Source organism: Lissotriton vulgaris, chromosome 4_1 (genome assembly GCF_964263255.1).
Source record: "Lissotriton vulgaris chromosome 4_1, aLisVul1.2, whole genome shotgun sequence".
NCBI classification, from domain to species: domain Eukaryota; kingdom Metazoa; phylum Chordata; class Amphibia; order Caudata; family Salamandridae; genus Lissotriton; species Lissotriton vulgaris.
In genome coordinates this window covers 1,307,145,620-1,307,157,305 of record NC_141691.1, presented here as the reverse complement: position 1 = coordinate 1,307,157,305, position 11,686 = coordinate 1,307,145,620, and positions in this window count along the sequence as shown.

Genomic DNA, 11,686 nt, shown 5'->3' with positions numbered 1-11,686 from the left:
TGTGATTAAATTACAATAAAAACAATTTAAAAAGAGGATCCTGCACTCATCTCTCAAGTGTCTGAAGATCTGCTTCTAAAAGCAGGATAACATTTCTGAAACGAACAATTATTTGCAATGAGTTGTTCTGATATATATATTTTTTTTTATTGAAAGACCTTTATTCACATAACACGTAGCAAGCAGTACATGGCACTTAACAATATGTGGTGGATCAAAGCAACACATCCTGTTTGTCTAGCTTAATGATGTTGGACACAGCCATTTAGCCGGCATCCTGGGGGCCCGGCGGCATACAGTGCAGCAAGCTGCCAGAATCGACAGTGCTTAGTCTCATCTCAGTAGCAAAGTGTATATAACCATGAGTGTTGCAAGTAACAAATTGGCACTCGCGCCCAAAAGCCTTTGTGACGTGTGAAAGGTCTAGGAACAATTGAACAACCCCAACCCACCCTAACCCTCCCCCGTGTGCCAGCAAATATGTACCCAGTGATGTTCACCAATCAGTGTTATCGACATGTTCATACTACACTGCCTACAGCTATCACTCTGGGAGTCTCAGTAGGTGACCCGGGTGACCGGAAGAGGACCACACTAGTGCTATTGTTAAACCCCTCTCCCCCCCACCTGCAGCCCCCCCCAAAGAAATCTACATCAACTGTTCTACCTGACCCCCCGGGGATTCCAGGATGTCCGACGTGTCGTCATCTTCCGAGTTCGCTTCCTCAGTCTGTTGTGTGTGTGCCTGGAAGAGGCCCCAGAAATTTTTTGGCCTGCTCCTAGTGGGGAGTAACTCACTGTAGAGTTCCGACTGGGTACAGCAGTAGAGCAAGTCGCCCGCCCATCTCTTCTAGGTGGGGAGTGGCCCCCTCATCCAGCACTGGGCAACTACCCTTCTGGCCACTAGCAGTGCCATATCTACAGGCCGGCGCTGAGTAGTCGGAAGCAGCTTAGAGTATCCCAATAGCGCCAGCGCTTGTCCGTTAGTCAATTCCGAGCCCAGGATCGTGTTGAGCTCTGAGAAGACCTCTGCCCAAAATCTCTGAATTCCAGGGCAGTACCACGCCACATGGATGAAGTCCGCGATCGGCGCATGACAACGTTCACACTCTGCGGACTGTCTGAGGCCATATCAATGCAGCCTCTCCGGTGTATAGTACACCCGCTGAAGAAACTTAAAGTGCACCAGTCTATGCCTACCATTAAGGGAGAGCTTTCTCGTGTTAGAGCAGCAGTATCTCCACATGTCGTCATCAATCTGCATCTGCAGATCTCTTTGCCACTCCTCTCTGGCTTTGGAGTGCTGGATCTGCTGATGTACGACTCCCAGTTTGTTCATTTTGGAGATCAGTTTACGAGATGACGCAGATTTAATGACATAAGTGAGCTCCGGTACCTCAGGGGGTTCCTCCATGTCCGGGCCCAGCACGTCCTTGAGTGCGCTCCGGACTCTATGAAACTGGAACCGCTGTAAGAGCGTAGGTCCCGTCGGAGCATGGGAGAGTTGTTCCCAGGTCTTCGCGACCCCTGCAGTAAACAGATCTTCCATTTTCGAGAGACCCAGTGCATGCAGTGCCTCCGTAACTCCCTTTTCCCTAAGTGGACCTAGCCACAGTGCCCAGTCGATCTGCATTTGCAGTGATTACAAGAAACTACTGTCTCGTGCTCGGGTCAGAGCATGCCATGCATGATTAGTAGATTTAAGAGAATCTAATTGGCCAATGGTGCGGTCTTCCGGGAGACAGACTGTGGCCGGTTGGGGAAGGGGTTCCGCAAACAAGCGTTCCAAAGTCACATGAGGTATACGCGGGTCCCCGTGTATCCACGAGTGCAGATAGGCAGCCTGTGCAATACGATAGTATTGTTCCATATCGGGAGCCCCCAGCCCCCCCTTTTCACAAGGAAGCATCAGCGTCGTCCACTTAACTCTAGGTTGTTTACCACACCATGCCAGCCTGGTAAGCACCTGCGTGAGCTGTTAGAAGAAGGCCTTTGACAGGACCACCAGTATATTGTTGAAGAGGAAAAGAAACCTAGGCAGCACTATCATTTTCATGAGAGCTATCCTGCCCAACAGGGAGAGTGGCAGTTTACACCATGCGTCCACATCCTCCTCCAGTCTAGCGAACGCTGCGCCATAATTTTCTCTAATTAAAACATCAGAGTCAGTATGTAGTTGTATGCCGAGATATCTGACCAAATCAGTAGTCCATTTCAGGGGGTACTCCATTTCAAAGGGCTGAGTCACAGGCGTCAGTGGGAAGGCAATAGACTTATCCCAGTTCACTTTCAGCCCAGAGAGAGCGCCAAAGCGCACGACCTCTCGCAGAACGGTTGAGAGGTTCGCCTCCGGGTTACGGACATATAGGAGAGTCTCATCAGCATACGTTGAAATGCCTATTTTGTACGTCGGAAAGCTAATGCCTTCCAAGCTGTGATATTCCCTGATTGTGCAAGCCAGGGGCTCCGCCACCAGCACGTATAGAAGGGGCGAAAGGGGGCATCCCTGTCTAGTGCCTCTGCTAATAGCAAACAAGTCCGTTACTCTGTCCCCAATCTTCAGTCTTGCTGTGGGCTGGTAATACAAAACCCCCAACATCTGCAAGAAAGGCTCTCCCAGGCCCAACTTCCTGAGGACTCTGATCATGAAAGGCCATTCCACAGAGTCAAAGGCTTTTTCCATATCCAGAAAAACTGTCAGGGCAGTATTTTCCTGGCGCACGTGCTGCATTGTCCCAAGTACTGTGCGTATGTTGTATGTCAGGTTCCTGTTGGGAATGAAGCCCGCCTGCTCCGGGGCTACTAGGTCCGGTACTAGGAGCGCCAACCGCGTGGCCAGCACTTTGGCAAAGATTTTTGCGTCAACATTTAGTAGCGAAAGCGGCCTGTAGGAACTGCAGCACTCCGGAGGTTTCCCAGGCTTTAAGAAGGTGACAAGTAGAGCCTCCCTCATCGAGGGGGGCATACTCCCCTCTTCACAGATATCATCAAAGAGGGTAATCAGATGTGGGACCAGCTTGTCCTTAAATGACTTATAAAAGCCTACCGTCAGACGTCAGACCGTCCGCTCCCGGGGCACTACCTGATCGCATGCTTGCCAGCGCTTCCAGTATCTCGTCCTCCTGTATGGGAGATCTCAGGAACTCCCTGTCTGAGTCTGGCAAGAACGGCATGGCTATATGCTCGAGGTAGTCATCTATCTCCTCCTCGACGTGCAGTGATCTGGACTTGTACAGCTCCGCATAGTACCGCTGAAACGTTTGGAGGATCTCCTCCTCATCGGAGACCACCTCACCCCCTGGCGTAAGCAGTTCGTCCACAACTAGAGGTTTCCTAGTACTGCGTACCATTCTGGCAAGCAACGCACCCGGCCTTTCACCTTCCCCGTAGGTACGCGCCGTAGCGTATTTGCCCATATGCTGCACTTCCCTGTCGGCTAGTTCGTGGTATTCCGTCAGTAGGAGTCTAATTTGGGAGTTGGCGTTAGTGTCAGGCCCATCCGGTAGATGACCCTCCATCTCGGACAGTCGGGATTCAAGCAGTTTCAAATCACGTCTAATGGATTTAAGCACACTCGAGTGTTTAGACATCGCCATACCCCTGATGTAGGCCTTAAAAGCGTCCCACACAGTCTGAAAACTGTCGACAGAACCCAGATTTGTTTCAAAAAACTAGTCTATATTGGTTGCCAGCTCACTGCGGAAAGCTTCATCTAGTAGGGAGTAGGGAGGAAATCTCCAGGTGAAGGGGGGGATTACTTTCTTCGGGATCACCAGATGGAGCAGTACGGGGGAGTGGTCCGACAGGGTGCGGGTGAGCACATCACATCTCCTAATACTACCTAGTAAGGCTTGGGACACCAGCCAGTAGTCAATTCTGGTGTGGGTATTATGGAAAGCAGAGTAATGTGTAAAACCACCTTTCGTGGGGTGCTTGTGTCTCCAAACGTCCACCAGGTCCAATTTAATCAGTTCAGCCTTCATGTGTAGAGCCGAGGACACTGGCCTCCGAACCGGACCCATCGATCTATCCAGATCAGGGTCAAATATGAAGTTGAAATCGCCCCCCCATAGCATACTCGTGGAAACGTATGTTCTGCACTGTGTCGACAGCTTTGTGTAGAAGTCAGGGCAATCATAGTTTGGTCCATACACATTAACCACAAGCAAATCGAGACCCCTGCCCACGCACCTGGTGATGACAAAACGACCCTCCGGGTCCGACACCAGCGGCACCAGTTTTAGTTGAGAGGTAGGGCTGGCCCAAGTAATTACGCCCCTGGAGTGTGTCGTAAACCCCACTGCTACTATGTGTCCCCCAAGACCCCTGGCCTGCAGCATCTTGCTATTAACCGGAAGGAGAGTCTCCTGGAGGAGAGCTAGGTCTACTCAGTGTCTATGCAAGTAACTGAGTACCTTCCGCAATTTTCGATGATCATTGAGCCCCCTTACATTCCATGTCAACATTTTCAATTCCTGCAGGGTGCACAGGGCATTCCCACCATCAGTATCAGTCATCCCATCAGCAAAAACCATAGAGCGCAGTAAGCTGTTTTACCTTTCCGTGTACTCACTCTAAACTGAAAATCAGGCAGCACTTTGCTTGGCATTAGATTCAGAATCCCGCTGTCGCGACAGCAAAAACAACCCCCAACACAGTACCCTCCTCGCCCAAAAACAGTGGTTCCATAGGTAAAGTAACCATTACAATTCCCAACATTGTCCCCTCCCCCTCCCACAGCAGACCTCCCCCAACCTGGCCTGACAGGACCTACTCCCACCCAGAGGCATCAGAACTCCCTGCCGCTCCCCAACACCCCCGTCAACCCACGGAAGCAATTCCCAAAGCAACTCTCTCCAGAGCCTGTGTGCCAGAAGCGCAGGGGCAGACGTTGCTGGCTAAACAGGTATCGAACAAACCAAATCCGCTCAGCTACTGCACCCCGGCACTTAGCCCCTTACTAACTTTCCGTGCCGAAAACAAAAACCATGCACAAATAACATAGTGTGGCTCCCCTCCACCCTCAATGGTGCCGCCCCCCTTTAAGGCTCAGCAACAGCACAGTCCAACAGCGCAGCTAACAAATACTGTGTCAGTTTGCCGCCTTTTTAGTGAAGGAACACACCCGGCTCCCCGCACACCCCAAGTCAAACCAGTAAGATCTCATCCAGCTGGAGATCCAGAAAGCAGTGTTCGGGCTCAAACTATGCAGAGGATGCGGACTCCATCTTCGCACCGTGTAGGCCACGGCGGCAAGCAATGACCCACAGGAGGCAACGTGCTGGCCGTTGTGTAACAGAGAGCGGGTCAGACAGGCGCAAAATACTCAGTCTTGCTCCTCCAACAGTGAGGAGGAATCATGGTCCCCCTGGTCTCTCCTCGGGCTGGTTCTATGCTCTTTGGACCACTCCTTCAGTGATTTCTGCAGTTCCCTGGGGTCAGTGAAAAAATGCGAATGCCCTTGTCTGTTGATACGAAGCTTGGCTGGGTATAGCATCGCATAGTCCAACTCCAGTTCGCGCAACTGCTTCTTGTAAGGTGCAAATTGTTTCCTCTCCTCCTGGACCTTTGCCGTAAAGTCCGGGTAGAGTGAGATGTCCATCCCCTCGTATTGCAGCTTACCCTTGTCCCTAGCTAGGCGAAGCGCAGTGTCTCTGTCCCTGTAGTTCAGGAGCTTCGCAATTATGGGCCTCGGGTTCGCCCCAGGTTTAGGTCTGGGTCCCAGCGTGCGGTGTGCTCTCTCCACAATAAACATCGGGGAGAAGGCCTCGTCCCCGAGCAGGGCTTTCAGTAGTTTATCCACAAAGAGCTCCATCTTGCCAGTCTGTGTAGTCTCCGCAACAAAGGTAATGCGAATGTTGGATCTTCGCGACCTCGCCTCCAAGTCTTCCGACTTGCTTGGATCACCTGCAAAAGCCTGCCAAATTGCTTGCGATCCTTATCCCACTCCGTCTGGGCTTCCTCCACCTCGGTCAGTCATCGCTCCGCCATGTCAAGGCGCTCAGCGTGTTTGCCCACACGTTCCGACATGCGGTCCATGCGATAGGACAGGGCATCAATTTTAGACCCGACTGTTGCGATGCTGTCTTGTATCCCCTTCTCCATTGCGACCAGCAGTTCACGAATATCTGAGCTGATGGAGCTCTCAGAGGCTGCTCCCTTCGGGGAAGCTGCCGGGGCCGGCATCTCGGACCCCTTGGTCAGGCACTGCTCAAAGGTAATTTTAGGTTGTGACCTGTCGTTTGTGCCCATGGCTAGTCTGGTGGACATGTAAGCGACCCTCAATGCAGGTGGCTGCAAGTCGCCGTGACGGACCTGAGTGCTTCTCGGCCTCCACGTGTACCTTAAGTTCCAGGCGTTAGCACACAGTTGACACACTGTGTCAGGATAGCGGGGGGGGGGGCTCACGCAGCGACTCGCACCATACAGCCCAGGCATATAATAGTACCTCCCAGGGCCCTAGCACATGGACAGACTGCCAGGCTTAGTCGATGCGTCCCCCAAGTGCACAGCCTGGCACATTGAGAACCCTTTTGGCGTGCCAGGCAAGGAATCCACGACGTCACACAGCCTCTCTGCGTTCAAACATTGGCCAAAGTACCTCAAGTGCAGGAGACAAGCCTTCCCCCAGCTGCCCGCGACCGCCGTGACCTTCCCACTTGACTTATCTCGGCAGCGCTGTCCCAGATGTTTCCAAGTAGAGGGCAAATGGCCGCCGCAGCACCAGACCTGACTGCAAAATGGCGGCGTTCGAGTGCGCGAGGTGTGCCAGCAGGACACCTTCAGAAAGCACCACAGGTCCGAGTCCAGTACCACATACACGCTCAATAGGGCTGTCGAAGCGTAGGTCGCAGCAGTAGCACTGGCTCGAGAGGTGCGGGTACTCCCCCAGCGCCACGTGACCGCCGGTACCCCCGGGGTCTAATCGCCAATTGTCAACTTCTCGAGGTCTGGCCTCCGTTCCTCAAGGGCTACCAGGTTCCATATAGTGCGACAGCCGCCCAGATAGTCGCGACATCTGCCCAGTGTCTCATACAACCCAGGTAGGTCGGGAGGACGGTGTGTGCATGGAGGTCAAGGCGGGGTACCGGCGGGAGAGCACCTGTGTAATTGGCAGCAGCCCCGCTAGCGTCTCATACCCGGGTCCAGGGCCGCCGAGCAGCAGATCGCCCCCGCCGATGCGGTCTTCAGCAGTGGTATCGGCGGGCGCAGGGATCAGGCTTTCCACCCTCCGACGCCAGGTCTGAGTCTCCGGGCCGCACGGGGCCCCCCGGCCCGCACCGCCAGGCAAGCCCGCGGTTGCAGGCCTGGTCCGCTACACTAAGCGGCCTCCTCCGGGGCACTCCACGCGGCTGCCGCGCAGCTCGAGTCCGGTCCGTCCAGGCGTTCCAGATACAGCAGGGGAGCACCCCACCTCCGCAGCAGCTATTTAGGCACCGTGAGGATATTTTTGAAGAATAATGCCGGGGCCTTAGCCGGGAGCTCCGCGCTCACACGTCCGGCATGGACGCCAGCAAGCTCCGCCCCCCGAGTTGTTCTGATATTTAATACAGGCAACATGATTTTGCCTTGGGAAATCATACTGGTCCGAAATCACAATGAAATACATGCCATCTTGGGCTCAGCTGAAAATCTTGGCCTCTAATCATAATTCCTAGTGGAGTTTTGAAAGTTAAAATAAATCTGTGCCAATGAAATACAAATCAGTAATGAGTTGTGAGTCTGCAGGCACATAAGGTTAAACTCTTATGATTCAAGGCATAAATGCAAACAAAAGAGACACAATGTATACAAATCCATAATGACAAAAGAAAAAGGCAAAGGAAACAACCATGACATTAAAAAATAATTATATTTGCTCAAGAAAAGCAATCATAGAGAACCTAAGTAGAATACAGTTATATTTCTAAGAGTGTGTAAGTAGAATGCAGTTCCAAATGAACTTAAGTAAAATAAAGATATGGGGGAATATGTAGGTAAATTCATTTTTGCGATTCTGAAAATGCAATTTTCAGCGAATCGCACTTTCGGAATCGCAAAAGGGATGTAGATAAAAAATCGCTATTAAATAGCGATTACCAAAAAATCGCAGAATCATTGAGCGATTACTCAAATAGTGATACTTTATTAGCCAATTCGTTAATAAAGAATCGCAAAAACGGGAAATAGCAATTCAGGTGCAGAATGATGACACCACAACCAGGAAGTGTGACTGCCCATGCTGCACCTGATTGCCTGCACGTGTTCCTGAGTCAGTTGCTGCCTGAGAGACAGTGAGGAGGGAGTGTGTTTTTGTCTCTGCAACTAATAGTAGCTGAACTGGAATCCCAGGGTGGGGACAAGCAGGCTGAGGAACACAGCAGGAAGAGAAAGCAAACGTTCTCAGAGAGGGAGCTTGAGGTATTGACTGAGGAGGTAGTGAGGCAACATGACCTACTTTTTGGGAAAGCCTCACTCCATGTTTCTGAAGCCAGGAAGAGAAAAATATGGACTGACATCCAAGAGAAGGTAAATGCCATTGGCGTAACCCACCGTACCAACGAGGACTTGAGGAAGAGGTGGTACGACATGAGGCAGAGATCAAAGGAGAGGGTGGCCACCAGATTGGCAGAGGCAAAGGCAACTGGAGGTGGGACCTCCACTGCACCAGATCCAATGCCCATGGGGGTGTTGGTAGAGGGCACACTCATTCCTGAGGCAGTGACGGGCGTGGCTGGCCTTGACAGCTCCGACAACAGAGACACCAGGGAAGGTAAGATGCATGCCAATATCCCCAAAACATACCCATCCCACTCATAACCCAAAATACCCATGCATGAATTGGAATCCGGTCCATGTTTTGATGTCACCCAGTTTTACATTATGGGAAAATGTAGTCCCATGCACTGTAACTTGGTCCTGTGACACATACAAAGGGTACATAGGGAACAGTCATACTAGCAATGTGCAGAATAGACAAGTAGTCATGACAGTTGTAGTAACAAGAGCTTTATTGTCATGGAAAAAAAAATGACACACAACTCATGTGTGCTATGTTATTGCAGTTGGACCTACAACACAGGACACAGTGGATGCAGTGGGGGAGACAGCAACAGATGAGGACCGGGCAGGGCAGGAAAGGCAGGGTGCCACACGGGACACACCATCAGCAGCAACCAAATGGTGCAGAATTGTTCCTGCACTAATACCAATGACATCCGAGTCTACGGACGCTGAAGAGGACACACAGGCTACAGAAACACAAAAGCCAAGGCAGGGCACAACACAATCCTGTGCACCAAACACAACTGGCAGTGGTGCAAGACAGAGGGCATGGGCCAACACCAGCGATGCCTCCTCGGGTACAGACTCGGTCTTCGCAGGGCTGGAGGGTAACATGTTGCGTGTGCAGCACCTGCAAAGTGAAGGAATTATGTCAATCCAGTGCCAGCTAGAACAACACAACGGCCACATGTCGGAGCTAAGACTTGGGGTGACAGCAATTGCACAAGCTTCGGAGGCAAATCTGAGGTAAAACAGAAGGGATAGGCAAGCCCGGCGCAGGGAACAACATCAGCTCCAAACCCGCCTGGACCAGTTCACTAGGGCTGTCAGCTGGCAATCCACAGCAATATCCATGCTAGCACGGAGAAGCATAAGCATGCAACATGAGATGGCACACTGCTGCCAGGAGGTTGCCAGGGGCCTGGTGCAGGTGACACATGCACTAGACCAACAGCGGGCTGTAGTCACTGGGGGAATAGGGACACCAGGGAGCCTGGTCACAGATGGGCAATCCAGCAGGAGCACACCGACTCCACCTATTCCTGCTGAAGGATGTAGGAGTGGGCGTCAGGGCAGATCTGTGGATGACAACAGCGAGGCAAGTGCACAGGCTGAAGGAGGGCCATCAGGGAGTGCACGCCGGAGGTGAAGGTGCGGCATGCATCAATGGCATGTTGTGAGGCAACACATGCTAGGAGGACTACCTAACTCACTATCATGATGGCACTGTGAGGACAATAACTTGTGCTACCAACAAAGTTACAGTCACATTGTGTGACTTTTCACATCCTGCAGTCAAGGGAATAAACCTACTTTCTTTTTATCAACATTGGTCATTGTGGTCTATTTTCTCACCTAGAAGTAGTTCTGTGTGATGTCATCATGTCTCAGGCGCCCGGCAGCTGCCTCGACTCCATCTGAACGTCTGCGTTGGGGAGCTGGATCCTCCTCATCTGATGTGTCTGAATCTGTTAGATCCACTGGGGTGCCCTTCTTGGTAGCGATGTTGTGTAGCATTGCTCAGGCCATCACAATCTTGAAACATGTCTCCAGCTGTACTGTAGGGTACCTCCACTCTTATCTCTGGGCTGTACTGTAGGGTACCTCCACTCCTATGGAGGCACCGGAAACGGCTTTTTAGGATTGCAAAGGTCCTCTCAATGGTGGCTCTTGTGGCTCTGTGGGCAGTGTTGTATCTCCGCTCAGCAGCTGTGGATTGATAGAGGTAGGGTTTGAGGGTGTAGTCCCGCACAGCATATGCATGGTCTCCTGCAGGGATAAAGTATGTTGATGTTTAGTGAGTTACTGCAAGTTCAGACATTTCATACTACTGTTTGTGTGTGCCATACAATTACCTAGCAGGTATCCCTCTCGAAACTCGCCATTTGTGAGTCTGCGATGTAAACCACAGTGTCAAAAAATGAAGGAGTCATGAGTGCTTCCTGGGAATTTTGCTACTATATCTGCGATTACATGTTTAGCATTGCAGACTACCTGGATGTTTAAAGAATGGCATGATTTTCTGTTTCTAAAAACATACTCATTGTGTGATGGGGGGACAGTGCAACATGTGTCCGTCTACGCAGCCAATCACGTGGGGGAATTGAGCAATTTGGTAAAAATCTTGTTTTGTTTGGTCCAGTTCCTGCTGTGACTCTGGGAATTTGATGTGGTGATGCATCCTCTGCATCATAGCATTGAGGAAAGTGTGGAAAAAGCGCGAAAGTGCACTCTCGGACACCCCTCCTACTGCGGCTATTACCCCCTGAAAACTCCCTGACGCTAGGTGGTGCAGTGAGCACAGCACCTGTATGTGTGTGGGAATGGTGTGGGCCCTGTATGTGGGATGCTCCAGCATGGGTGTCAGCTCCTCTATCAGCTCCAGGATACTTTCTGGATGCAGCCTGTAGTGCACATGGATGTCCTCCTCAGTGCGTTGGAAGAGGGTGATGCGTGTCCTGTAGATCCTCTCCTGGCATCTCCTTCTCTCTTCAGCCTCTTGGATACACAGTCTCCTGGCTATTACATAAAGCCCAGCCATTGTGAGAAGCCACTGATGCATTATGGGCCAGTTTAAATAGGTTGCACCTGATTACCACCTGGTCTAAGTTGGTGGTATTAGAGAAGTGCAAAAATGCGAATTTCGTAAAATCGCTATTTGCGATTTTTACCTACATAGCAAATTGCGAATTCGCATTTTTGTGTGACGGTGTTTGCGATTTTCACAATTATTGGGATGCAGCTTGCAAATTCGCAATTTTATTCACAGAATCCATTATATGCTAAATTGGTAATCGCAAATTTTGTGATTAGATATTTTGCATGGCACATTACTTGCCTCCATCTCATCACATGCAAACACCCAGGATTCTGCAAATTTCGGGGTTTGCAATCACAAATCACCTACCTATATATGGCCCAT